Source organism: Zonotrichia leucophrys, chromosome 11, assembly GCF_028769735.1.
Source record: "Zonotrichia leucophrys gambelii isolate GWCS_2022_RI chromosome 11, RI_Zleu_2.0, whole genome shotgun sequence".
Classification (NCBI taxonomy): domain Eukaryota; kingdom Metazoa; phylum Chordata; class Aves; order Passeriformes; family Passerellidae; genus Zonotrichia; species Zonotrichia leucophrys.
In genome coordinates this window covers 4194370-4221201 of record NC_088181.1, presented here as the reverse complement: position 1 = coordinate 4221201, position 26832 = coordinate 4194370, and the positions used below count along the sequence as shown (strand labels likewise).

General features: G+C 40.1%; 1 protein-coding gene across 2 annotated transcripts in view; it reads left to right on the top strand.

Moving 5' to 3' along the window:
* The window catches only part of CDH13 (cadherin 13), a 447425-nt gene that overhangs the window by 87744 nt on the left and 332849 nt on the right, over nt 1–26832 (top strand). The gene's annotated exons all lie outside the window — the stretch shown is intronic.

The following is a 26832-nucleotide window of genomic DNA, read 5'->3' as shown; positions in this document are numbered from 1 at the left end:
ACAAGTCCAAGTCTTGACATGAAATTCAAAGGCTGGAAGAAGTTTGGGATCATCAATGGTAGCAAAGTGTCACACAACTGGAATAGTCAGTATATTTCCATAGAGCAGGTATCACATTATAAAACCCAATCTGGCATTGTACACTCAAAACATTAATCTGAAGGAGATTTAACAGTTTTTCAGTTCTGGAGTCACTTCACTCCAATACTTCAGGGTTACAAATTGCTCATTCCATTCTGGGGCTTTGGGATTTCAGCCCTGTCACACAAAAGTGGTGCCTTATCCAGTGGCTGATGCCTTTAAAGACTTAAAAAAGGATTTAAGTGCTGCCATTTTCATAACTTCCAAACACACCTGCATTTTTATGTGTGATATTTATTACTAATGATTTCTTTCTTGTGCTTGGCTGCTGGTGCTGAACCAGGACTTCTTCTGGGTGTCCAGCAATGGGAAATATCCTATGTGCAATATTTGAATCCTACAGTGGGATGCATCCCATAGCTTGGTGGGACCAAGAAATGCAAACCAATATTACTCACCAAATGTACACATTTCCAACTCGGTTCCATCCTGCTACACTCTGATGTATTTTCACTTCAGATGAAGGTGTAATCTGTGCACATTCACTTTAAAATAGCATTAACTTCTCAAAACGAAATGTCAGAATTAGTTGCCAAAGTCTATTGAAATAAATCTCTTAAACTTAAGTCATCCAGCCTTTGGAGGTACTAAAATAAACCTCTAGGATAACATTTTTAGTCTCAGCATTTTGATATGTTGCTTAGTCTGAGTTGCTTTTTCACAGGAACTTTAGATCATGAGTAGTAGTACTAGTCAGAGATGTGAGATTGTTGTTCAGCTTAGAAAAGAGGCTTCAAGTTTCTTATTTCTTTATGAGATTTCATTTTCTCTGGAATTCTTATTTTGGGCTTGTCAAACACATTATTCCTACATGGTTAGAAGTTTAAATTCTCAGAATATAATAGATTCAATAAGCAAGCTGGTTTGAAGACCTATTAAAAGAAGCAATATGATAAACTATATGAATATGGATAAGCCAAATTGAATACAAACAACTTTGTTGAATGCTTTTTTGCTTCAGAACTTTGAGGCTGTAGTGTGTCTGGCCAGATCTCCTGGTGATTTGGACAGGATCACCCCAAGGAGGGGTTGGTTCCAAACTGACTGGGCTGCTCTGGGGTGACCCAGCCACTTGCGGTGGCATAAAATGAGCACAAATAATTAAGATGCCATCATTAGTGAGAGGAGGGGGGAAGAGCAAGAAGAGACTCAGAAATGCCTGGGAACAATCTGTGGAATTAAATTATTTTAATAAGCAGACAGTAAATTGGCCTAATGTGCAGTGTTGGACAGAGGCAGGCTGTCGACGCGTGGTCCCGGTTAATTCAATCACCCACAAACAGGGTGTCCTTCATGCAGCACCATTAAACCTCAGCACAGTTCCTTCATTTTAGCTGTCAACAGAATTGATAATTTTAATTGTCTGTTTGAATACACTTTGCATGCTCTTGCATCCTTTTATGCCCATTACCAAGAGCAGTGTAATTTAGCAGTTGCATTGCAATGTGAGGCTTACCAGGGCTGTGTAAATTAATAGAGCAAATATGTAAACCAGGCCTATAGCAGTGATTGTTTTTGTAGTCCTCAATAAGCCAAGGAGCTCCTTAATTCTTTTCTGAAGTGCAATAACACAGTCGTTTTCTTTTTTTTTCTTTTTCAATTTAAACAAGAACCTACTGTACGTTTCATTGCTAGCATCTCCCTTGTAATTAAATATAGGTTGTAGCTGGTTCTTCTGTATTTATTACTTCTACCTATGGCAGTGTTAATTATATTTTACATTTACTGATGGGAAAAATGAAGAGTAGACCATACTGAGGGTACAGAATTTTCTCTTATTTCTTGTTGTGATTTGTAGCAATTTTTATTAAAGCCTGCTTATAAGCTGGCCATGACAAGTCCACGTGTGCGTGCATATTGTCCTTCCTATCAGTTTCACTGGTATTCAGTTACTATTCGTTTTTCTGTCATTGTGCTCAGGCTGAACTGGCTTTTTAATTCTTATTTATTTATTTGGTCTTGCATCTCATTTAGTAGTAACTCCAGACTTTGACCATTTCTTTGTCCCTGTTTGGTCATTATTTTTTCCCCCTCAGACCCCTTCAGATCTCCTTATAACTTGTGTTTTCTATAATCATAAACAAAATAAGGCACGGCACTTTTGGTCTGCCTAATTTTTTCCTCTGTGTGCAGAACCAGATGTTCCCTTGATGTAGTAGGAAAAGATCCATGGAGTCACTTTCTGGAAATAGTAATTATATCCACATAATTATTATTCTTACAGGCAGTTGTGTCACTGGTTTTTTCCTTCCTTATAGCTTTTTCTTTTTTTAAACTTTAGACTTAGGGCCATCTTTTCAATCCAATAGTGAAGATCATCAAGATTTCCACATTCTTGATGAAGTGCTAATTGACAGCATTTAATTACAGGTTTTACACCTGTCAGAAGCACTTGTGGCCAGGAAATGCCTGTCCCTGCCAAGGCTGGCAGGTCACTGGCAGTGACAGGGCTCTGTCACGCTGGGCTGAGGGAAAGTTCCTAATCAGACTCAACAAACGTGGGAATGTAATTGTGTTACATTAATCACATTTATACTTAACACACATCGGGCTTGGCTTTTGGGGGTATTTTTAATTGACAATGAATCAAATAGTGCACTTGAATAATGGAGGCAATTAACATAAAGCACGAGGTGATGCATTGTGCATGCTAAACTGGGGGAGGCATTGCCAGTGCTTTAAATGTCAAAACAGAGGAAGTTTTGACCCTTACTTGAAAAGCTCTAATTTGGATGTTAATTAATGGCTGACCTCTTGTGTCTCTTACGTGATAGATTGCCTGTTCAGAGCCTGGGCTGCTTCAAGATCAAGGTTTTGTCTGTCTGCATTTGGGTACTTTATGTTCTGTGGATTTTAACAAAGAGCTTTTCTATTCAACCATATCAAAATCATTGCTTACTCATATGATGTGAAATATCTTATTGTGCCTGTTAATGCTTAAAAGCAGATTTTCAATTGTCTGGCAAAGCTGTGACCTCCAACAAGATTTACTTTGTTCAAACCAAATAAAGCCTGTGGAAAGATCAGAGAAGACCATTCCTCCTCCTACAGCCTTGTGTGCACACAGATCATGGCCCTGGTCGTGCCCACATCCAAATATTTCCTGTTGATTCTGAGCTGATGCCATGTGAGAGCTGTGATTTATCACACCCACCCTTCCCACTGATTCCATGCCAGTTGCCTGCACAGATGGCCTCTTCCTGCGCCTGTTCCATGCTCCCAAAAGTGGCGTTGTTCCTCTCCTGCTCATCCAGATCCTGGAGTTATCACACCCACTTCGTTCATCTCCCCTTCCTCCCTCTCCCCACACCCTGAGCAGGGCCAGCCTCATTCAGCCCCCTGTGGTCTGCCCAAGCCTCTTCAGGTCCTGACACAGGGTTTGGATGTGGCTGTTACCTCTTCATGCTGAATACTGCAGGGTTTGGGTAATTGGGATTGCACATGGTAGTTGTAGCTTGCAAAAGAACACGTTCAAGCAAGGTAAGATTTTATGCTTAGCAATTTCTTGCAGGGAAAACTGTCTGAGCTTCTGGGTAATAGGGAGATAACTGTGGATTTTCCACCTATTCAGTGTGTCCTTGCTGAAACAGTGTTATGTCTTTTCAAAATGAAGAAGTTTTTAATGCATTTTGAGTTGTACAAACATCTTCAATTTTCTTTCAATTCACATAAATCACTCAGTGAGTTAAGAATGCGCTTCAGAAGATGTTGAAAAATGACTTGGTTCCCATTCCTTGGCATGAGGGAACAGGTTCAGTGGAAAGGCACCTCAACTTTCCTACCCAAGCAAGGGAGTGCTTGCTATATCCTAAAATATATATCTTAATGGGCTCATATGCATGGATAGAATTTGAATACTAGAGCTTCAATCTGACACTTGGGTGCATGGTTAAGATAAGGCACCTGGAACTCTTATTCCATGTGGACAGAAATATTGGTCACGATTTGAAGTAACACATCTTAAGCACACTATTCCTATTTAAATGGTTATAGAAAGCCAAACTCGTGTAAGTAAAGTTCCAGGAAATACCTGGGGCTCTGTGCAAAATGGTTGTAAAGCTGTGGAAGTTTTAAAGTGGGAGGTTGGGAATTTTACTACATGCTTGTGGAGGCAGGGTGAGGAAGATCCTTTTGCACCTAATACCTGATGCATTGCCTTTTAATTGAAGTTTGATGTTGAACTCCTACAAGTTTGATGTTGAACTCCTACTCCTCCCCCTTGGAGGGAGAACGTTTTCTGGAAACACAAATTATAACTAAATAATACAGAATATCTCAAATGTGCCTCTGAATAGATACATGCAGATTGGTGTTGCAGCACAACAATATCACATCATCTGTTTAACTGCTTTCACACATGATTGAAAGAGAACAAAATAGGAGAGAATAGTTGTTGAGTGCCAGGTGGTCAGACAATTCCCTCCCAAAAGCCTCCAGGACCCGAGGGGGAAGGAGTCAAAAAATATATTGTTTGATTTTTATGCATATACATTAAATTAAACTAGTGTTTGCAAAGGTAGGACATTACACTGAGCAGAGTAAAAGAATTGTTTAGTCTCTGGAAAACATCTTCAGGGCTGAATCAAAACCCCTCAGGGGTGCAGTCAGCTCTTGTGGAATAACAGAGGGAAAGGCATATGTGTTGGTGAAACCTCTTCCTTGCATTTTGATTCCAGGGTGGAGGAAATGAGGATCTAAACCCAAAGTTTCTTGTCTGTTTTGTTGAGAAAAGCCACACAACCCTGTTTAAAAAACAAACCAAAACAAGCAAACCCACATGAAAAGTGGGTGAGGATCTTTGCAGTGACAGTGAATGCTCTGTTAGCAGCTTGGTCTGGATTTAGGAAGATAAAAGTAGCAGATTACTTGGTTTGAGATTTAATTTGTTTCTGGAGACTGTCCAAAAACCATAATGCTTCACAGCTAATACTTTTTTGAAATACGTGTGGGCTTTGGTTGGCTGAAACATGCCAGCTGTTCTCCTAATAATCTAAATCAATGGCCAACTGCTCAGTATTAGCAGGTTGGGTCTCTTGCTCAGTGCAGTGCAAACCTTGTATTAATAATGTCCCCAGGTGCTTCAGTGGAAGACTTCTCTGCTCATTTCCAGTTGGCAGTTTCAGAACAAAACAAAAAAAAAATCAAATTAACCAAGCTATTTCTCCTGAACTGATTACCCACGCAGGCCACAAGGCAGCTCCTTCTCTGCAGGTGTAGAAATGTGTTGGAAGGCCAAAATCTCTTTTAGGAAAGTGTAGGTGGCTCAGCTTAGGCCAACTCCATCAGCAAATAACCTGACACTGATTGCTTATGGCTGGCAACGTTTTAGCAGGGTCGTCTTGCTGAGGAAATGGGAGGTAGGGAGGTGAATTTCTGATTATAGGTCAGAGCTGGGGTCACTCTGGAGAGGATCCAGCACCAGCCCAGCTTTGTCAGGGGCAAACTTTGTCCACGTGTGACAAAGAGATGCAAATCACCCCACACTGAGACATTAATGCATTTCTGTAGAACATTTCTTGGTATTTTCACAGACTGCCTTTCTGACAAGACTTTTAATTTGAGGATCTTAGCAAAGCACCATTCAAAAGAATCATGGCTAGCTAACCTTTTCCATTACATTTCAAAGTGCAGTGTGGACGTTTAGCAAGAATTAATGGGAGTATGTGAGGTTAAATCTTCCTTTAAACATAGAATCTCATTTAAGTTAATGATATCTTAAAGCATGCAAGTATTCTTGAAAATAATTGTAGATGTAGTTCACAATTAATTCTGAGCTTTTAGGATTTCTCTCTGTTAATCCAAATCAAATTATAACTTTTCTAATGTAATTATGGTCATGCCTCAACTTGCAGTTTTTCTTTCCCTTTGCTTATTTAAATCAGTCCGTTTCAGACAGAGCAGTCTGCCTGCTTTAATGGACACATCTCCTTTTCACACAGCTTTCTGTGCCATGTCATTGCTCAGTCTTGCCTTGAGAATAAGTACCACTGGCTGTAAACTCAGGGAGTCTTTCAGAAATTTCTTAGATTGGGGGATTCTTCTAGCTGGAGGCTAATCCTCTGATTTTGTTTTATGCCTCTCTTCAGCCTATCCACCTGAAATTTTTTCCTCTAGAGAAGGGAAAGAAAAAGTAACTTTTAATGGATTGATTCTGAAAACTCTGGTCTGTCTGGGATGACTTTGTGCATATTTGTATGCCTTGTACCTGCTGCTTCTGGGGCAGACAAGTGAACCTGTAGATAGGGGAGCAAGTGCATGTCATATGCTGTGATGTGAATATTAACTAAAATGTTTGCCTTGTGTTTTTCAAAGCCCTGAAAAAATATCAGCCTAGGCAAAGGGTAGGATTTGCTCAAATAAGAATCCCTGCCTGTAAGGGATTATCTTAAACAAAATTTGAAATTTCTTTACCAAGAAATTCCTTTAAAACAAAGCTAGGAACCTTGGGAAGGCCTAAAAGATTCCTACAGTGATCTGGGATGTTGCTTTTAAGACAAGAATTCCACCTACAATACTCACTTTGATTTGTTTACTTTCTTTAAAAAAAGAAAAGCAAAAAAAAACCCAGTGCAGCCTTCGTCTCTCAGCTGTGGAGAGAACTGAAGCAGAACTGAGGGCCTTTAATAAGGCAGCAAAAGGGAGGCACTGCTGGAGCAGCTTTACAGGTAGTCAATAGCAGAAGAGAAATTCCTCCCTGAAGTTGGAGCCAGCTCTGGTAAATCTCTGACACTTTGAAACACTTGCTGGCAGGTACCAGAACCTAAAAGCAGGTTAGACTGAAGTAAGTGATAATCTCCTTGATGCACAGCACCATTGTGCTGCCAGGCAGTCAGGTTTGTTTTACTGAACAGCAGATTGTGAATCTTTTCTCCCTTATCAACTGCGTTGTGAGTGCTTAGGATCTGGCTTTACCTATAAACTGGATTGTCTTGCCTTGGACTTTTCCAGAAATAGTGTAAAGCAAACTTGTAGGAAATGGGTGCATTTTTAATTTTGTTATTGTATTCTATAATTAAATATATTATTCTCTACTAACCACACTGATAGGAAACATTGTTTATGTAAATGTATTGAGGCACGTGGGTTTTGTTTACCTTCCTTTGTGTGGCAGTGAAACAGAGGAAACACAAAATGTGCTCTGGTCTGCTAAAAACCCAAATTGCCTGGTTACAAGTAGAACCCCTGCAGTCTTTATTTAGCTGGAATTTTAATTACAGTGCCAGCTCTCAACACTTACAATAAAACAGTAGGGAGACACTATAATTTGACCTTTATAAAACATTAACACCAACCTATACAAAAACAAAACTTCAGCTTAAAAGAATACAGTGGGAGGTAGAATTCAAGAAATTATGAAAACAGTGTAGTTATGATACTTTAACTTTTGGAAAAAGCACAGCAATGTGGGTAGGAAATGTGTGATATTGGTGTGTTTTGTTTCCCTGAATCTTGTTGTCTTAGGAGAGAAATTCTGCATTGTTGGCAGAGGAACCTTCCCATGGTTTTTCATGTCTTGGGGAAGTCAGTGCTGCTGTGAGGCTTGGGGTAAAGGATGCTGCCCAAACCCCACAGGAAATGCTGATGGATAAAATCCAGATTTTTTCCCTAGTAAAGCCAATTCAGGGAATTCCAGGTGCCACCCATCCCCTCTGCATCTCCTCTTTGCTGAAGTGTTTGTGGCAGTCCCTGTGCTGAGCTGCACCAAGGGCTCCTTTCTCCTGCTGAAGGTCAGAGCAGAGTGAGGTGGGGAAGAGGAGGAATGGAGCAGAACATTGTTCTGTGGTGGATGGGAATGTCAATGCAGCTCTTGATTTATCACTTTTTCAAACCAATGTGCATATGCTTAATTTCAACATATATTTAGGTCCAGCTGTATTCAGCTAGGCCTTAATAAATGTGGTTTTTAGGAGCAATATTATATCCTATGTTTTTATGGACCAGTAACAATCTTTATTGACATTCTGAATTGAAATTCACCTTGAAAGCTACTATTTTGTTATTTCAATGCCAGCTCATATATATAAAAGCAAAAACCTTACACAAAATTTGTTTTCAGCACTGCTGAAAGGGGCAGCAGGACTGGATCCAAGGTGTAGAAACACCAGAAATGGTCACAAATCCAAATTTATTTTTGTTTAATTCTGGCTGAAATAGTCCCTGAATTGTAGTGTGGCAGCTCACAGTATTTTCTAGTTCTGTCATCACTCAAAGATGATGAATGGTTTGCTCCAGGTCTTCTCTTGTTGTTAATTTAATATATAATAAGCATAGTTAATATATGTCACCTTTGCTTTATTATGAAATGGACTTGAAGCTGTAAACACAAGGGTACTTTAAATGTCCCATGATAAAAGGGAAATTTGAAGTTGTCTGAATGCCAAGGTTACAGGTTGCCTTCATGTGACCTGACACATTTTTCTTTTGCTGTTTGCTGACAGCTGAAGCATCAGATGCTAAAATCTCTTCTTCCCTAACTTTTGATGTGATGTTTCACACCATGCTATATCTGTGTTCAAAGGTGATGCTGGATACAAAAAAAATTATGGGGGTAGGAAGGCAGTTATTCAATATTGTGGTAAAGAGTTTTCCAGGGGTTCATTTTGGTTGAATGAAAACCCATGAGCTCAGCTGACAATAATTTGGTGTTTGGCTGTCCAGTTACTATTGCTCTGGTTTTTGGGGATTTTTTGATGTTTTTAATCCAGGCTCTTCTAGTTGGAATTTTTATTCAGCCTGGTTTGTATTTATGGAGGAACCACTCAAGTGCATCATAAAAAAAATATAGGAAATAGTGATTTTATAATATTTTTCTAGAGCAATGAAAGCAGTATTGTGGGAGTTACACAGAGTAATTTGCAACCAGAGAGCTCATTTCATTTAAATTTTTAAAAGTTACATTTGTGACAGAGGAAAGGGTCTAAAATTATCTTTAATAACAGAGCTGATGAGTTCATTCTTCCGATTAATAAGAAAATGCAACTCTCCAAATGTTCTGTAAGATTTGGTATTTCTTCTGAGAAATCAGTCAGATCTCATGCAGGTAGGCAGAAGGTTTTTGACATAATAGAATAGCAGCCTCTGTCAATTAAATGTAAATCAAAATAAGAACTTTTATTTAAAATTATATTATTACTTCTGGCACTTTACTTTTATTCTTTGAGACGCTGCCTTTAATAGCTTCTCCAATAAATTTCAAAGAAGCTGAAATATAGAAGCTGTAACACTTCCAAAATAAATCTATTAATTGTAATGCTTCTGAAAACATTGGGCATTGACTACTTACTGCTGTTTTTATAAGTCAGCATCCCTTCCCAGAACTGTCTGATACTGACTGGAGTTAGCACTGGTAATTAATTGAAATGAAATTACTGGAATGATGAATGAGAGCTGGACATGTTGGACTTAACTCTTTCTGGTGCTCTAGATCCTGATTTAGATGGAGTTTAAACAGCACCTGAATTTCAGGTCCTTCCCACTCTCCAGAACTTTTCAGCAGAGCCCAAATTCTCTCAGTTTCAACCCCGGATTTTCTTGCTCAGAATGCCCTTTGGGAAAGGCTCAGGCTGCTCCCCATGCAAAAGGAAAGGTGGGAGAGCTCCCAGCACAGGAATTTTCTGTGCTGAAACCGATTATTTGGGCTGATTATGCTCAGAACCATAAATACAGCAAGGAGTTCAATTTCCACGGGTGAGTGCTGCTCCTGCTGAAATTGGGATTTTCTGCACAAGCCTGTGCCAAAACCCTCATCCTTCCCGTCTGCAAGGGCTACTGGATTTTAGGTTACTGATCAAACAAGTCTAGGCTGGTCTTTTGAATGTTCTCTTAATGAATTCTTAAATGTAACAGATCTGGATAGGGCTGAGCTCTGGAAATGGGGGCAGGGGCTGGTGCTGCACCTGCTGCTGGCAGTGAGTGGGTGAGAGCCTCAGGATGCTGGGGAGCAGCTGGCACTGCCCTCAGGAGAACTGGCAGATTTAATAGTTTAATAAAGAGATAAATATTTGCTAAATTAGATTAAGGACTGGATTTAATGTGGCCAGATTGAAAGTGATAGTTTATGGGTAAAGGTGGTAAGATTGTTCTCTGTGGAGCTTTGCTATTTGGGTGTGGGATGTGCCAGGGGGTGGCACACACTGAGCCAGCACCAGGCAGGACTCACCTGTGAGGTTGGGTAGTGCTGAGAGGTGGGAATGGGACCTCCTGCCTTTATGGGCTTAAAAACATCACCAAAATCAACCAAAAAACCACCAAAACAAATATAAACACAGAACAGAGCCCTCAAAGCAACATTCAGGCAAATACAGCAACCTCTGCTTCTCTTCCTGTCCTCTCCCCTCCCTGTGACAGTCTGTGAGAGCCTTTGTCCCAATCTTTGAGTTTTTACACAGCGTTTTCTTGTTGAGGATTTCCTGAGGAGCAGAGTTTTTACTTGAACCTACACCTGCCACAATCCCAGCAGACTGAAACCTTATCTGTACACATAATCTTTTGCTTTATCCTTCTTGTAGCTTCTTTCTGTTGAAAGAGTTTTACTTTAGATGGATTAATTACACATGGATTAAATGAGTGACTCCACAGCCTGGTAGTTTCCCCATTTCCATGAGTTAAAGTGGTTGTTTCAATCTCTACTCACCTGAGTGTTTACATTTTTAATGCTTTAAATCAATCAATGGATGGATAAAACCATGAGAAGCATCAGTGATTTCAAAATAAGTATTTTTCTAGGTATTTTAATAGCTATTCAGGGAGCTGGAGCTGGAACTTGAACTTGCTTGTGATGTGTGCACAAGAATATTTGGATGTAATGATTACGAAGTGTGTAGGAACATTTTAACTTAGCTTTCAGCAGAGGAAAAAGTGGTTTTTTTTCTGGATTCTAGAGTCATGTGGTAGAGTACCATTCTTATGGTACTGGAACATAATGGGGGAAATATACATTAATTTTCCTCCCAAAAACGTAGAAATATAATTGACAATTTTGATCTGAAGGTTTCAAGATTTGGTTGAAAACTGTTGAGGTGTAGTGATGAAATCTTACAGGAATTAGAAAAAATGCTGAAGGCTCATCTGCAAATGCTGTTTGTAGCTGACTTCATGCAGTTCTGTTTTACCTCTGGAAAGTAAAATCAATTTCAGATTAACTTTGACAGGGAGGTGTTGAGGTGTGTGAGTCAGCACTTACTCAGATATTTCTGCCAGCCTGTTGGGAAGACAAAGAATTGTGATGGATATTATCAATAACAGTGCTAGCCTGAAAGGAAAATTGGCTAACTAAGTTAAGAAATGCTTTCCTGCCTTGTCCTGGCACACTTCGCAAAAAACTAAATTATAAGTTGTTATTAGTGTACAAAACTAAAATTTATCTTGAGATTTAGGAACATTTTTTTCCCCTGCTCTATCCCCTTTTTGTAAAAAACCCTGCTGTTATTGCTTTTGCTGATTTCTTTCCCCTTTGAAATCTGGAGCAGCTATTTTTTTCTTGAAACAATGTGTTTGGTAGAAGTCAGTACAGCATGATTGAAACAATGAGGGATTTCATTCTTTTTATCCACAATTGTGGAGCTATATTCAATAACCCTTTATAACAATCTTTCCACTATACTGAATTATGTATTGATTCTTCTTTCGCAGTAGCTTCATTACAGAATTCCAGATGGAAAATGGGCTTTTAGATGTCAACCTGAAACTCTTCACAATTTTGAATATGGTATTACACATAATTCTGTGAGGACCTAATCACACAACGTTTGAATTCAATGAAACAACTCTCATTGACTTCCCTGAGAGCTGGCTGAGGCTTGGCTTGAGCTATTGCTGTGTTATTGAAAGTATAATCAGCATTTTGATTCAATTTTCCATCTCTTTCAAGTCTTACATGTTAGCTGCGCTGTGCATGTCCTGCCACACAGAATGATGGATTGTTGGGTTGGAAAAGCCCCCTAAGATCATGGAGCCCAACCATCACCCAGCACTAAATCCAAGCGTCACCTCCAAGGATGGGAACCCAGCCACTACCCTGGGAATCCTGTTTCAATGCTTAATAACCCTTTCATTAAAGAAATTTTTCCTAATAGCCAATCTAAACTTCCCCTGGTACAATTTGAGGCCATTTACTCTTTTCCCACCTCTTGTTAATTTTGAGATTGATCCTAACTGGTTACAAGCTCCTCTCAGGGATTTGTAGAGAGCAATGAGGTGTCCCCTGGGCCAAAACAAATCCATCCTCAGCTGATCCTCCTCACTTTTAGGCTCCAGACCCTTCCCAGCTCTGCTGCCCTTTGGTCACATTCCAGCACCTCAATATCTGTCTTGTGCCTCTCACAATATTCAGGGCACTGGGAACTCTACATTAGCACAACTTTAGAACAGACTTTGAAAGTAAAAAATATTTACACATTTTTAATTGCAAGTTTTGTTGATGGAGCTCCTGCAGATGCTGTGTGTGACAGAGGAGTGTGGAAGCTGGGTGTGTGGCTCTGTTCCTTTGGCTGAAATTCCAGGGTTAACAGCTCTGGAGCACACAGGGGTCTCTGGCCATTGATTTTTAGTGGTTGCTGTTACAGAAAGTACGAGTGGCATTTAAGAGAGACAAAGCACCATATTAAAATTAATGCCTTTGATTTCCTCCAAATCATCTGTAATCCATGTGGACCTGTCATAATTTATACCTGGCCCGGCCACAGCAATAAGTCTGAAACTGTCACGTAATCTGCACCAACACTTGTGCACAAGAGGAATGGCACGTGCTGCTCACTGCAGTTGGTCTTGAGGTATTAATTATTTATCTCTCCCTACCCAGAAGGCTGCCCTGAGCTTAATTGGACTTTCTCATTATTTGTTTTGCTAAGAAAAAAATGGGATTAAATACCGGGAGAGGAAGATAACGGAGGTTTTGCTGCAGAAGATAAATAAAAACCAATTCCTGTTTGTTTCTAAACATGATAAATGTGACCAGGTTTTTTTGGTGTTCCCCACTGCCCCCAGAGTCTTGGGGGTCTCCTGAGGATAATCTTAAGAGGATAAAGTGTCTCTGAAAGGCAATTAGCAAGATTCCTATGAACTGGGCCATGCATGGGCCATGCTCAACCCTCTCCTGATTAATGCTCATCTTAATTCCATTTCTTGGGATTTTATTTACTCATTTCATGTGCAGTGTATTTAGTTCCCTTAGCTCTGCTCTGTGGTTTGGAATCGTTCTGGTGCCTTTCAATCCCTGCCCAGCTGTACCTGTGAGCAGCCAGCAGCCCCAGGAAGGGGGATAGCAGTGGAATGTGAGTTTAGAGCAAAATCCATACAAGGTCTGGTCAGTACCAATAATTGAAATCATTAATTCTGTAATGAAACTTATGAAAAGGGGATCAGAGAGGAAGACACTGGGCTTTTAGGATGAAATTCAACACCTTATGTCTGCTCTCCTGATTTTATTTAGAGGAATCATATTTCTTTGGAGGTGTGCAACTCACAGTGTAATAAAGCTCTGGGGAAAGTTCTTCTCTCTTACCATATGTCTTATGTGCTATACCACTAAAACAATTTTTATTTCTTTATTTTTTTAAATTCTTTTCTAAGACAGAAATTCAAAAGTTTGTCACTTCTTACCCAGTCTTTATCCATGTCTGCATTTGGAGAATTCCAGGACAAGCCAGGGTCTGTTTAAGTGTCTTCCAGCAGATACTATGACATATGTTTAATTAATATTGCACCTTTACTACTGCAACTTCTCTGTTCAGGAAGCCTCTACCTCCAGGAGGCTTTTGAACTCATTTGATGTGCTTCAACACCTTTTGTGAGCCTTGCTTATTTCTTTTATGTTTATTTCTGTCTTTGGAAATTGGTGCAGTGGGAAAGCGAGGTCCCTGCCACCCACCTGCTTCCTTGAGCTCAAACTCTCCAGCACCAGCCCACCTACAGACCAGAAATAAGCAAACAAACAGCTCTGACCAGAAGGTTTCAGCAATCAGCGTGTCCCTCTTGTTCTAAAATTAAATGAGATGCAGAACCTGTCTCAGAACAGCCTGTTTGAGGCGTAATGGAGAGGGGAGGTCCATTATTGAAGTTGCATCCTATTTACACCACATACCGCAGCATCCTGTAGCTGGTGAATGTTCTAACTGCCAGAAGTAATATGACCTCTGAGGCAGGGAATATCTTCCTCCATCTATTTTCAGTTAGTGAGAATCTAACTGAAACAGTAGACAACTGCTGGAAATAAATGGAGATTAGTAAGTTTTCCTGGCTTTACACAGTACCTCATAAAATGTTGAAAATATTAAAACAATTCTATATGTTCTTGGAAGATAAACACGAATAGGGAGGGGGAGGGTTTGGACTTTTGGGGTAATGAAATTTCTCAGGGTTGTTTGAGGGCACTTTTTTGTGCACAGGCTGTTGCTGCCAAGCAGGAAACCTGATGCTGAAGGGATCTTTACACCCAGATGGTCACTTTGAGCTCCTCACTCCAGAATAGTTGTGGGTCAGATCTGGACTGGCTGCAGTCACTGTCAGCACCTGCTGGCTGATTCCTTTATGGGCTCCCCCAGGATCTTTGCAGTGTTTTCTACCTGGAATTGCTTTTGTTTAGCTGGTTGCTCTGTGTATTGATCTTGAGCTGCCAGCTAATTTACAGGCAGCATTCACCCAGCACAGTGTGTACACAGTGAGCAGAGGAAACAGGAATTCACCAGGTCCTGCCCGTGGTGCTCATCAATGCCCTGCAGCCACTTTTATTATTGTGCTAAAGGGAGAGTGCCCGGGACTGCTCCACGGCCCCTGAGCTGCCCATGCCCAGATTTCCATTCTCTCACTCAAAACCAGAGTGGCTGCATGCAAACTGCTCCCTGTGCATGATCCTGGACCCCTGGAAGCTGGGAGTGCAATGAGGCTGCCACAAGGAAGCACAAATGGAAAAGAGAAGGGGCTGCACTAAACGGCATTGATGTTACCAGATGGGGCAGCTTCACCTTGAGCATTCAATAGGGAGGGAAAATTTAGGAGCTGGAAAAATTGCTTAGGACTGTTGGAAGTGCATATGATAAAGGAGTTAAGATCCTAAAAAAGCCCTGCTTTTCCTTGGCCCTGCCTATTGCACAATGTACATAACTATTCCTAGTTAAGTCACTGAGGCTGCTGGCAAACTTAGGAGGAAAACATATGCTTGTGTGAAATGCTGACTGGAAGTTTAGCTAATGATCTATTCAGCTCTGGGTGCCATACACAGATCATGAAACATTTACTTCCAATAATTAGCTGTTTTGTAGTTTGGGGCTTTTTATTTTTTATTCCTTTTTGTTCTTTTTTAATCCTACTCAGGCATATTGACAAACATGGCTTTTTGCTCTGCTCTTGGAGAAAGTTGCAGCTGCAAAGGTCCCTTGAGTTATGCCAATCACTTGCAGATGTTCTTCTGAAAGCAGAAATTAAATAGAATTTCTTGATGCCAATAAATTAAATGAAAATATTACACTGCAATCTCTAAAAATGTGTGCTCTGGTCACAATGCATCAAATACTGCTAATATAATGATGACCTTTTAAAGGAAAACACATTATGCTGGAGCTGTCTTTGTATTAAACCTGTGGAATGCTGGTATGCAAAAGTCAAGCTATTAAACAGTGGGAGAAATGGAGTGGAAATAATATATTTTGCCTTTGTCTGCTGTTCTGATAGGCACATTCTTTTTTTCCTCCTGTATTCAGTCATGCTCTTCTTGAAACCATAAAACACAGAGATGGATCAAATACACGATAACATTTTGGAACATTATATCCTGCTGCATTTTGATGAGTTGGATCAAAATCACAATGACCAAAAGCTGTTGTTCAATAGCAGAAATGAGCAGAACTGCAGAGAAAGATAAGCAGGGTCCTTGTCTACCCTCATCATGGTCAGAGCATTAAAAAATGAGACGCATTTGCTCAGAACTAAGAAGATTTCCATTTCCTCCTCAGACGCTCAGATTGAGTAGTTATTGTGAGGAGTGAGTTATTGGAGTAGTTATTTTAGCAGAGACCCCTGAAAGGTGTTCAAGTACTTTTGGTGATCTGTACCCAGATATTCACATGTCCATTGCAGAGATGTGGAATCAGAACTCTTCTTTCTTTACAAGTGTGTTCTGGGGTTGATTAAAATCACATTTGCAAGTTATTAAGTACCTCCAGGTGCTGAGTCAATTCTGCTTGTGTTCCAGTTACTTGCTGGAGAAATAGGATTTAATTCCTAGGGCTGTTTTTCCAAAACCTTTTCTACCAGTTTATCCACTTAGAAAATTTGGTTTTGAAATTTTTCTTTTGTCTGCAGAAAAAAAAGGAAACTTTCTTCTATTTGGCTCTTTCCTAATAGAATGGGCACAGACAAACAGAACTAAAATATTTTTGAGCTTTAAGAAGCTCTATTTAAGAGAAGAAAGTTTTGCTTCTCAGCCTGGAGATGACATGACTGTGACCTGCTTTACTTTGGTGGGAGGAATATAAGATTTTACAAGTTGGATACAGCTGTTCCAAACACCAGTTTGGAGTTTTGATCCCAGTGAAACAGAGCTGGGTTGGACTCTGTGGTGGCTACAACCAGGAGCAGGAGCCCAGGCCTTGGCACTGATGCAGGAATTTCCCATTCCTCGGTGTGTGTGTGCTGGAATGCTCTCTGCAGAGCCAGCAGGGAGGAGAATTTGCTTCCCGAGCTCAGCAGGTCTCTCAGTGCCACAGCACTTGCAAGGGGCTCTGAGGCAGCACAGGGAATGGGAGATGTGTTGTGTTTGCACAGGGAGTTAAATAAACATCTCACACTGTTATAATTTTCTGCTTTTCCCGCTGTATAAACAGCTGCTGGTAGCTTGTCAATCACCTTCTCCATTGGTGCTACTAATTGCATAGGGAAACATTAAAAAACAGCTAAAAAAGTTTCAAGGCTGATAGCAGAGAAGTCAAAAGGTTCTCAAACATTGTGTTTATCTCCTCTTGAGATAAAGGTTTTTCAGAAGGCCCTGAACCTGGAGGATCAAAGGGAGCATTTTGTTTGTAATGAGTACCCATCAGTGCCTCCTTTAATTACCATTCTTGTTGGTGTCTATTAACAAAAACCCACCAGGCTCTGCAGCAGAAAACATTAATTTACGAGTAATGGACAACGTTGTGTGAAATACATTGCTGGATATAAATCACTCAGTGTTTGAAGACTTAGACCAAAGTCATGTTTAGAATATTCTGTGTTCCTCCCTCCAGCCAATGCTAATTAAAAGCAGTGCTTTGCCACTGTAGTCAGCAGGAGATGTTGAATCCCTTCCTTTGAAAATGAGCCCCTTGCTTGGGCTGCTCCCTTCCAAAGGCTCCCAGCCTCACTTCCAGCTTGGTGTGTCTGGAGAGCTCCTTTGAAATTTGTTCTCCAGAGCCTTTTCATATTTACAGCCCTCAAACCTCCCAAAACTCCTGAGCAAACTCTTACTTTTAGCATCCCAATGAAGCCTCTCAGCATTGTTTAATCACCTTGGGGTGATTTTATGGATGCTGCTAGTGAGCCCAAACTGACCACTGTGATTACCAACACTTGAGGTCAGAGCTTTGTTTGTGTGCCTGGCGCTGGATTTGGGCACATATGGCCATGCCAGCATGTGCCAGGCATGTTTCTGGCAGGTTCCTCATGTGAGGATCAGCAATATTGATGCTCTGAGCAGTCAGAGCTGCTGGAGATGAGCAAGGCTGCTGTCCCTGCCTGGCAAGGATATTTAGCATGTGAGTAGCCTTGGCCAGCTGAACTTTGCTGGGCTGCACTGTGTGCCCAGCAGGCCCTGACCCATGTATTAATAAGTTTAAAAGCTTGTAGCAATTTTTAAAAGCTGATCTGTGTTTGTAAGGTTAAGGCTACTCAGTCTGAACTAGCTGCACTACAGAAGCAGTGAATTACAGTGAAACACTGTGTAATTCCTGCTCTGTCAACAGCTGAATTTGCTGACCAAACCTCTTGTTCAGTCATTACAAGTGGGCAAAGTTTAAGTGCCCTTTGCCCATTCATGAGTCTGTTCTGCAATTCTCCAAAGTCAATCTTTCTCCTGGAGGAGTCTCTATCATTACTCTGTAAATTTGGCAGTATCTGAGCCAGTGTTTAATTTGGAATCTCTGTGAGTGAGAGTTGCCTTCTGTCTGCATTGTTTGTATCTGAGGGCTCTTTTTCAATTCAGAGTGTACAACTCTCTATAACTCTCTCTTCTCTTAGAAATCTCATACAAGATAAACTGCTCTTGCTGGTTTGACTTTTTTAACCAAAACCCCCATTTGGGGCATGTCTGCAAACTGATGAGTGGAATGTTCAGCATTTCTTGTTCTCATTTCCTTTCAAAGCTTAGGAAAGCTAAATCAAGTTTCAAAGCATCCATTTGTTTTCTGACCTCTGTGAGGTGTTTGCCATCTGTGGTAACTCTGGGCACCTCAGAGCAGGGAGATACAAACTCAGGGTCAGCAGAACTGAAGGCAAAGATTTTGTAAGGTTTTTCTGTCTAAATTGGCACTTTATTTCAAAGCACACAGGGAAGAACTGCTGACATGGAACATGTAACGAAATTTCAAAGCCACAAAGAATGTTTTTATCCATTTTTCTTTTATTTGGAAGAATCATAGTAATTATCTGTCAGGCTAAAACTGAGTTCTGTTCTAAAGGATGATGTTGAGATTGCTGGATATTTGGAGGGAGAAAAATTAGACTTAGTAGAAGCTCCAAGATGTGTTTCTAATCCAGAGAGCTTTTTCCTATTAATACAATCTCTTGTGCACCATCTTAATTGTTTCATCATTTATCTTCATTAAAAGTTAGCGAGTTACAGAAATTATTACTGTATATCAGGAAATTTTATTTTATGGATACTGCAAACCTTTCAAGAGTTACTTTCCTCTCTAGAAGAGTAAATTACTTTCCTCTGTCTTCTTCATGTACTGGGATGTTTATTGCACTTATGAGAATGCTAAATTCTACATTTCTAAATTTCAGATTGTGATAAATGTCCCTGCCCCTCTGGAGCTTTTGAATAGTATTAACCTTAAAAAAAACCCCAGCAGCCAAACATCAGCATTTAAAGTTTTGCTGGAAAAACAATTCTGTAAAATATTCCTAAATGATTTATGATTAGAGTCTGCTATTATTGAAGTTAATGTACCTTAATGGACTTCATATAGGTGGAAAAAAAGGCATGTACAATGAAGGTTGCCCAAGCATTTTGCATTTGCAAGAAAACTTTTTAGTTTTCTTAACCTCTCATGTCTAAGACATTTTTCCTCAGTTGTTGGAAACAGCATCAAGCAGTTGTTGTCTGTAATTTTATTGAGTTTCAATTTTATTTTATCTTGGAAAAAAAATCTCAACCAAAACAAGCAAGACAGTTTTCAACTCAGAAAGGAAAACAGGTATTTTTATATGCAGCAGGAAGAAGAATGCCCATTTTCTTGCTGTAAAAACAAATTTTGTGCAGCTCACAGTTCAAGGTGTGTAGGAGGACAGCTGAAATTCAGTAACACAGAATTACTCATTGTTAGGAAATGTTTTTATTTGTGTGAAAATTGGTTTTGATTTGGTAGGGGTAGAGGACTTTGTTTAAATAAATAAAATAGTATATTCTGTATGTTTGCTTTATCGGGCAGCGTGAGCTGAGCCTTCTTGAGGGTTCAGTATTTTTATAAGATGAAGGCTCAGGCAAAATCACTTTATTTTCTTCATACATGATATGATATCTGTCCCAAAAGTGTGTCTTGAGTTCTTCTCTTTCAATAATGTAGAATTCTAAAATATAAAATTCTCTATTAAGTGAAGAGTAAATTCTTCCAATGAAAATGCAAAATGTCAAAGTTAAGTTTACATGAAAACTCAGCTTTTTTCCCCTGTAAGAATGTTCTGTAATTGCACAGCTCCATCCTATTTGTCAGTTGAACTTTCTTAGTTATGTTTTCTTTTGAGAACTCAGCAGAATTAGTGTCCATGAAATTAATTTATATCTTAGAAGCCTTTTAGAAGGTTGCAGGAAAAACTGTTGCCACTGTGTTGCTGTGAAATCATTCTAAGTAATTGTGCTAAATTGTATTAAAAAGCTCCAGGACAGAGAACACTGAGCAGAAGGATAAAGGTCACATTTAATATTTCCTCTGCAATTCAAGTGAGGCAATCTGACATTGCACAGTCAACTCAAAGGCATCTTTTGCAACCAAATACTTGGGCATGAATACCAGAAGTTATTCCAAGCCATACTTTGAGGGGTGGTTTGTCCTGGGAACCCATTCCTCCTCATCCTCACTGACCTGGGCTGTGGAGTGGAAGGGAAAGAACGGAAACACTGCAACACGTGCCTATCTAGAGGATGGAATTGCTTTTGGAAAAGATGCTTCTGACTGAACCAGCAGCACCTTCACTGCTCCCCCACAGTGGCTTTTCTTGGCACATCATTTTCCTGTTTGTAGTTTTCCAGCACAGGTTGAGTTTGGGTGTGACGAGTGCTTTGGACGTTTACCTGGATTGCTGAGGAGGAAGGTGGACACCAACCAGAGGCAGCAGGAGAGCAGAGAGTGTGAGACTCTGGGAGCACTGAGAAACCAGGCTGGAATGTGGTGCCTCCTGGAGGAATTTTGGTGATAAAGATTCTGTGTTAGAAACTCAGAGCATTGTGCCTGTGTATCACAGGGCAGAAATCAGCCCAGCACAACCCACTGAAGAGAAGGGATGGGTTGAACATGCAGGTAACACAATGTGTGCTGACTTATGGACCTCTGAGGGCTTTGGATTACAAGACAACATAAATTCCAAAAGCTGTGCAGCTGCTGCAAGACCATGCACTCATCTGACCTGGAAAGGAAGGGGATGCCAACAGCTGATCATTGCTTTGCTTTCTGAAGGGAAAAGAGGAGCTAGGGGAACAGAGCTGCCTGGAATATTAGAACAGCTAACACGTTCTGGGGTACACTCTCAGCAGTTTGAGAAAGAGAGAAACCCAGTGGTGGTTGAGGGTTATAGAGTGAGTCCAAGCTGAAGAGAGAATGTGGCAGAGACGTGGGAATCTGGCCTTCATGGCACAGGAGAGATGGGAATGGACAACTCTGGGGGAACTTGTCAGGGGTCAGAATCCTATTTTGCCATAGAAGGAAGAAAATCTGCAATGTGCTGTAATTGAAAAAGGATTCTGCTGGAGGAGGAGGATGATGATGATAAATGTTCTGTCATATCCCAAGCATTCCAATGGCTGTGTATCACAAACAAATGCCACAATCCACCCAGGCCACTGGATCAAATCCTGATCTGCTGCTGGGACAGCAGGGACAGCCCTGCAGCTCTGGAGAGCAGAATTTCTTATGCTTGGGAAACAACTCTTGAGAATGCATGGCAAAATTGTCCCAAGGCCAGTGCGTGGATTAAGTGCAGTTATTAAAAGGCTTGAGAGATTCTCAAGGGTGAGCAAAGTTGGGAAGCTTGTGAGACAGAGAAGGGAAGTGTCCTGCATTTCAGAGTGACACAGGCAGCCGTCAGCTCAGCCTGCCCTGAGACACAGAGAGCACAGGGCTCGCAGGGCAGTGTGTGCTGCATGCAGCCTCTGCAGAGGGGTCTCCAGAAAATATTTAATGGAGGGGCATAGAACTAATCTGGAGAAACTGTAAAACTAAGTTTCAGATTGTTGTATTTTTGTTTTAACGCCCATTCCTACCTTGCTTTTTCTCCTTAATTGCTGTTTCCAATACTGAAGGCAATTATAGTCACAGATTTTCTTTTTTATTTGCAAAAAGAGTTTGAATATACACTGTGCATATTAAACATTCATCACAGTGAATTTTTGACAAAAGAGATGATTGTGGACGTAGTGCAGGGTGTTTTTCAGCTCAGTTGTGTTGGATTAGAGCTTAATATCTTATTTCTTTATGTTTATTTTAAGATTCATTCTTTAATCCCATTTTCATGGAGTAGATTTTCCTTCTTGAAGCTTTTTCTGTTTTCTCTGTCCATCACCTTTGCTGCAGATCTGAACCACAATTTTAATATTTCTGCTTAGACTGACTCTTATTAGTTCAAAGCAGAGCTACATATTTTAAATTGATCAAGGTTTCTGAAGCAATTATAACAACTGCTTTTGGAGGACACAGTTGCAGTTTTCATTTTGATACTATATGAAAGTGTGTTTCTTCAAAGCTACCAATGTAAGCTAGTAAGAGGCAGCTGGTAATTATTCTCTAATAAACAGAGTGAGAAGTACATGAAAAACCTTCGGGGAAACATACACTGCTTGCAGAGCAATTAATAAAAATCTCAGGACACTTAAAAGAAAATTCAGCCTGAGAATATGTATGCATTTGGCTGTGAATTTGAGTCCATTCCAAATTAACAGGTCTGTTGTGATCAAATTTGTTATTTGTTTACCAACACCCTTTCACTTGTTATCATTCAACAGACTTTAGGAGTTTTTATTCTTAATCAACTCTTAATTTTATTTATAAAAGCTTTTCAGCTTCCAATATCTGCTGTCTCCAAATAATCAAAGTTTTGCTATATTAATTCCCTCTCTGTTTTAACTTGTTTTGCTTGTAAATATTTGAGCATGGATAAAACTTCATGGATCTCCATTAAATAACCAAACAGCTCCAAACAACTGGCAAAATTCCTGTCCTTATGAATGATTTGTTTTTGCATTATGCCTCCTGGTTTTCCTGGCATATTATTACCTTTTCTGACTTCATAATGCTAAATCAAAGGTGTTTATTGAAAGCTGAAAAGACAAAAGTGTGACCACTGGGGACCTTGAGAAAAGAGCAGAGGAAGTGTTTATTGTCAAAGAGCCGCATTTATGGTGGCACTCAGGCTGTGAGCACTTTGTGTTTGCAAGGTTAAGGCCGGGTTCAGAAGAAAAACTGGAACTAAACCAGGACCTGAGCAGGAGGGAGGCACAGGGAGTTTATCTGAGCACATCTCAGAGTTTATCTGCCTCCCCTGAGTTTCCTTCAGGGTGGCAAAGCCCTGACAAGCTGAAAGGTTGCCCTGTCAAAGCAGCAGGTTTGGCACTTTGGTAGGGCAGACGTGGAGTAATTGGGTTGGGTGAAATGTGCTCCAAGAGCAGGAAAAGACAAAGTGAGAGGAGGAAAAGCATAACTCAAACTTCCATAAAATTTATCTTCTCCTTTGGGTGGAAGAATGAAAAGTTTGCTTTGAAGAGTTTATCTCTGTGACATCAGCAAATGTAGGCTGCCATCACCTTTTGAGTGGAGAATTGTTATGAACTTAAGATCTGTTGGGCTTGGACCAAACTCTGGAGTACTTGCTTAAAAGGGTGAAAGATGTTAAAAATGCAGAGTGTGTTCATCCCCTGATAAAACTGCAAGTTGTGGATTTGTCATTAAAAATGAGCCATTGGGATTTTGTCATTTCAATCCAACTCATCCATCTTTGTAGCTTTGCTACAGTTTTGTATTAATGTTCTTTTAGGATCACTGTTTGGGGCTGGCTGCCTTGCCAGAGATTATATTGCATTCTTTTGTAAGTTATTGTGTCACAAGCACTAAAATTGTGCTAAATCAGGAGAGTGTATATTTTTTGGAAAGGTGTTGGATGTCTCCTCATTGAGACACAAGCTTCTCACGTGCTCCTAATTTTCTCCCTGCACCTGACAGCGTGAGTGAGACTTCAGACATTGGTACAGGGGAAATAAAAATCAATAAAAGAAGTGTACAGATTTCTCTAGAATTTATTTGGGATACCAAACTGAGATGCACCAGAACACTGAGATTGTGATATCAATGGAGAATATATGGGTACTGTCAGGGAGTGATTTTAGCCTTCCTGAGAGCCACAGCCATGATCTCTAGAGGGACCTTGAGCTGACTGAGTCCCTGAGTAAGTGTTTTATAAGCCAGAATTAAGTGGAAAACTCTGCATTTCTGTCCATTTTGGTTGGTTTTTTTGAGTCTCCTTATGAGAGTGTGTTCTCCCGGTGTTTAAACTGGTTTGCCTCAGTTTTGTGTAGGTATGAGCGCAGCAGGCCCCTGCTGGCTGCATTTCTGGCTGGTGGTGCTTTCTTCTTGGCAAGAGGGAAATGAAGGTTGTTAAACACAGCTGCTGGAGCAGATATAAACTGGTGTGTGCTGGAGCACCATAAATCACGCTGCTCCAAGACAGTAAAACCTGCATTGTGTGGCCCACACACAGCAAACCTCCGTGGTTTTCCCTTTTTAATGCACACCACCCCATTAGAGAACACTTTGTAGTTTATCATGTGCTGATGCTCCTGCACCATGCCAGGTGTGCCAGCACGAAAATCACTGCACCAGGCACAGCAGCACCTTCAGTGCTCTGATTTCTGTCCTTGCTCTGAGAGCTCGATAACCACTTGAGGATTGCTGCACACTCCACTTGGTTTTTGTGATTTCGTTTTATTCTTACAAATGACTAACGTTTTAAAAGAAACTGATAAAAAGCCTGCTCTCTGCTGATACGGCAGTGGCGTTTGTTGTTGCACCGGGTGTTGGGTAGCGGAGAGCATTCTGTTACTAATGGTTTAAGTCATGACTAATGCTATGTGCCAACAACAGAGATACAGATTCAAATTTAAATGAACTACCCAGGCAGTGTTTTACAGGATGTGTTTCTTGTTGGCAATTTGTTGTTCCTGACAACCTCGGATCCTCAGGCCGTTGTTACACCCGCCGCTGGGATTAGAACGCACACAGCCTGAGCTTATAAATGTTTCAAAACTGCTGCGATGGAGCAGCAGAATTTTAAAATGTAATCAGATGTTCTTTTGAAAGTGGCTAATGTGAAAGAAACCTGATTTGGTGGGGCTTGATTTTAGTTTTGAAGCAGCATCTTTTTTTATATTTCAGTATGTTTTTCTGATGCTGCTTCTGACAACATTCGAACTTCTCTTGTCCACCAGAAATGAAAAAGCAAAGACAAAGCTGGAAAGCTACTGGAAGAAAAGTTTTAGGTGCTAGAAGATTCTTCTGCTTCAGGTCCATAAAGGAGTAGATTTTTGTGGGATTGATTTCTTTGAGACGTGCTTACAACCCTTCCTCACAGCATCATTTCATTATTGAAGGCTTTCTTCTTGATTATATTACAGAAGGATTCAGTGTTTCTCATTGGACTTTAATAACAAAGAAGCCTGTTTTGAACTTTAGAAAGCAGGGTTTCGTCAGTCTGGCTTTTTATTTAGTCTTTTTTTATTAGAGCAATCCTTTATAACAAGATTAGCACATGGAAGGTGGCTGAGATCTGCTCCACAGGGGCCTTCACCTTTATCACATCAGTGCTTCAAAAGTTCCCGACAGCTGCTCACAAACCCCTTTGTGAAGTGCAGCCTATTTCCTTATCTTCCTGTGGAAAGGCTTCCCAAGTGTCTGTCCACAGGCATTCAATTCCACATCTCCAAATTAAAACCTGCTCTAAAGGAATACACGATAGACCGGTGCTCTTTTGTCTCCTGCATCAGCTCCTGAAGTGAGATTAAGGTAAAAGGTATTTTTATACAAAATGAGGTCTCTGTTCCTTATCTCTGTGTTTATCTAAAATGTCAGAGTCAAATGTATCAGACATGAACGCTTTGTGGAAGCAGAACAAACAGTTTATCAATCTGGTTATGATTGCAAGAAATCCTTTGATCCTCCTGATGCTGCTGCTTCCTTTAATACCCAATCTGATTGATAACAAAGTTTTTGCATTTAGGAGTTAAATGTTTGACTTGCTGGTTTGGAATAATACCATGGCATAGAGTTGTGTCATGATTATAGCTTTTGTTTATCCAAGTGTTTTAAACAATATAATTATACATTAAGTTAATAGTCCAATGTGTCATGGAACTAACACATCATTATTAGTGTGATTATTGCAAAAAACCCACAAATTTGTAATATTTACAACCTTATTCATTTTTTTTTTTCATGGAGATGCTGTCCTTTCTCTTGGTAGAAGAAAAAAGCTTAACCCCCTGATCTTATTAAAATGGCATAAACAAAACATATGACCCTGAAATACAAACTGTTTCTAACTATTCCAATTTGATCTAATGCATTATTCAGAATCATGCTTCTTTTTCTAATAATTATTAAGAATATTTTATTTTCTAATTGAAATACTGGTTTGGGGCTTGCTCTGTCAAAATAATCAGAATAAGAAAGTTTTCTTTCAATATTTTATGCTTTTTTTCCTATATTTTTATTTCTGCACATAAAAAGGCTTAGGACAGAATCAGCCATTCTTGAATTATTGTTTCCTTTCTATTGTGGTGAACTCATTTCACACACATCCTTCCCTACCAAAACATGTTCATTGTGAGGAATGTCCCTAACTTGTCAGGGTGTGGTGGCATTGCAATGATTGCAGTTGTTCTCTAATTTTAGAGCTCTTGGAGAATTCCTACACAGGCTTCCATCTGTATTCATGTTTTTAGGATTCTAATCCTGTTCTTTTGGAAAATATTGCAAAGTCCACTTAAATTCTTTGAAGTCAAGAATAAGGTGACTCGTCAGGATTGGGTAATGGGAATTTGCTGAATTCCTCTTAACCTGATGTCTTGCACAGTGATCTCTGACAAAATGCACTCAAAGAATGCAAGTTCTTGTTTTCACAGCTATTACTTCAAATTTGATCTGTCCCACATCTTGTTTGGAAGGTCACTAAGTGAAACAAGATTTTCTGTCAAGAAACAAGATTTTCTGTCAGTGTCAGGCTCTGCTCTGTAACTCCCATGGG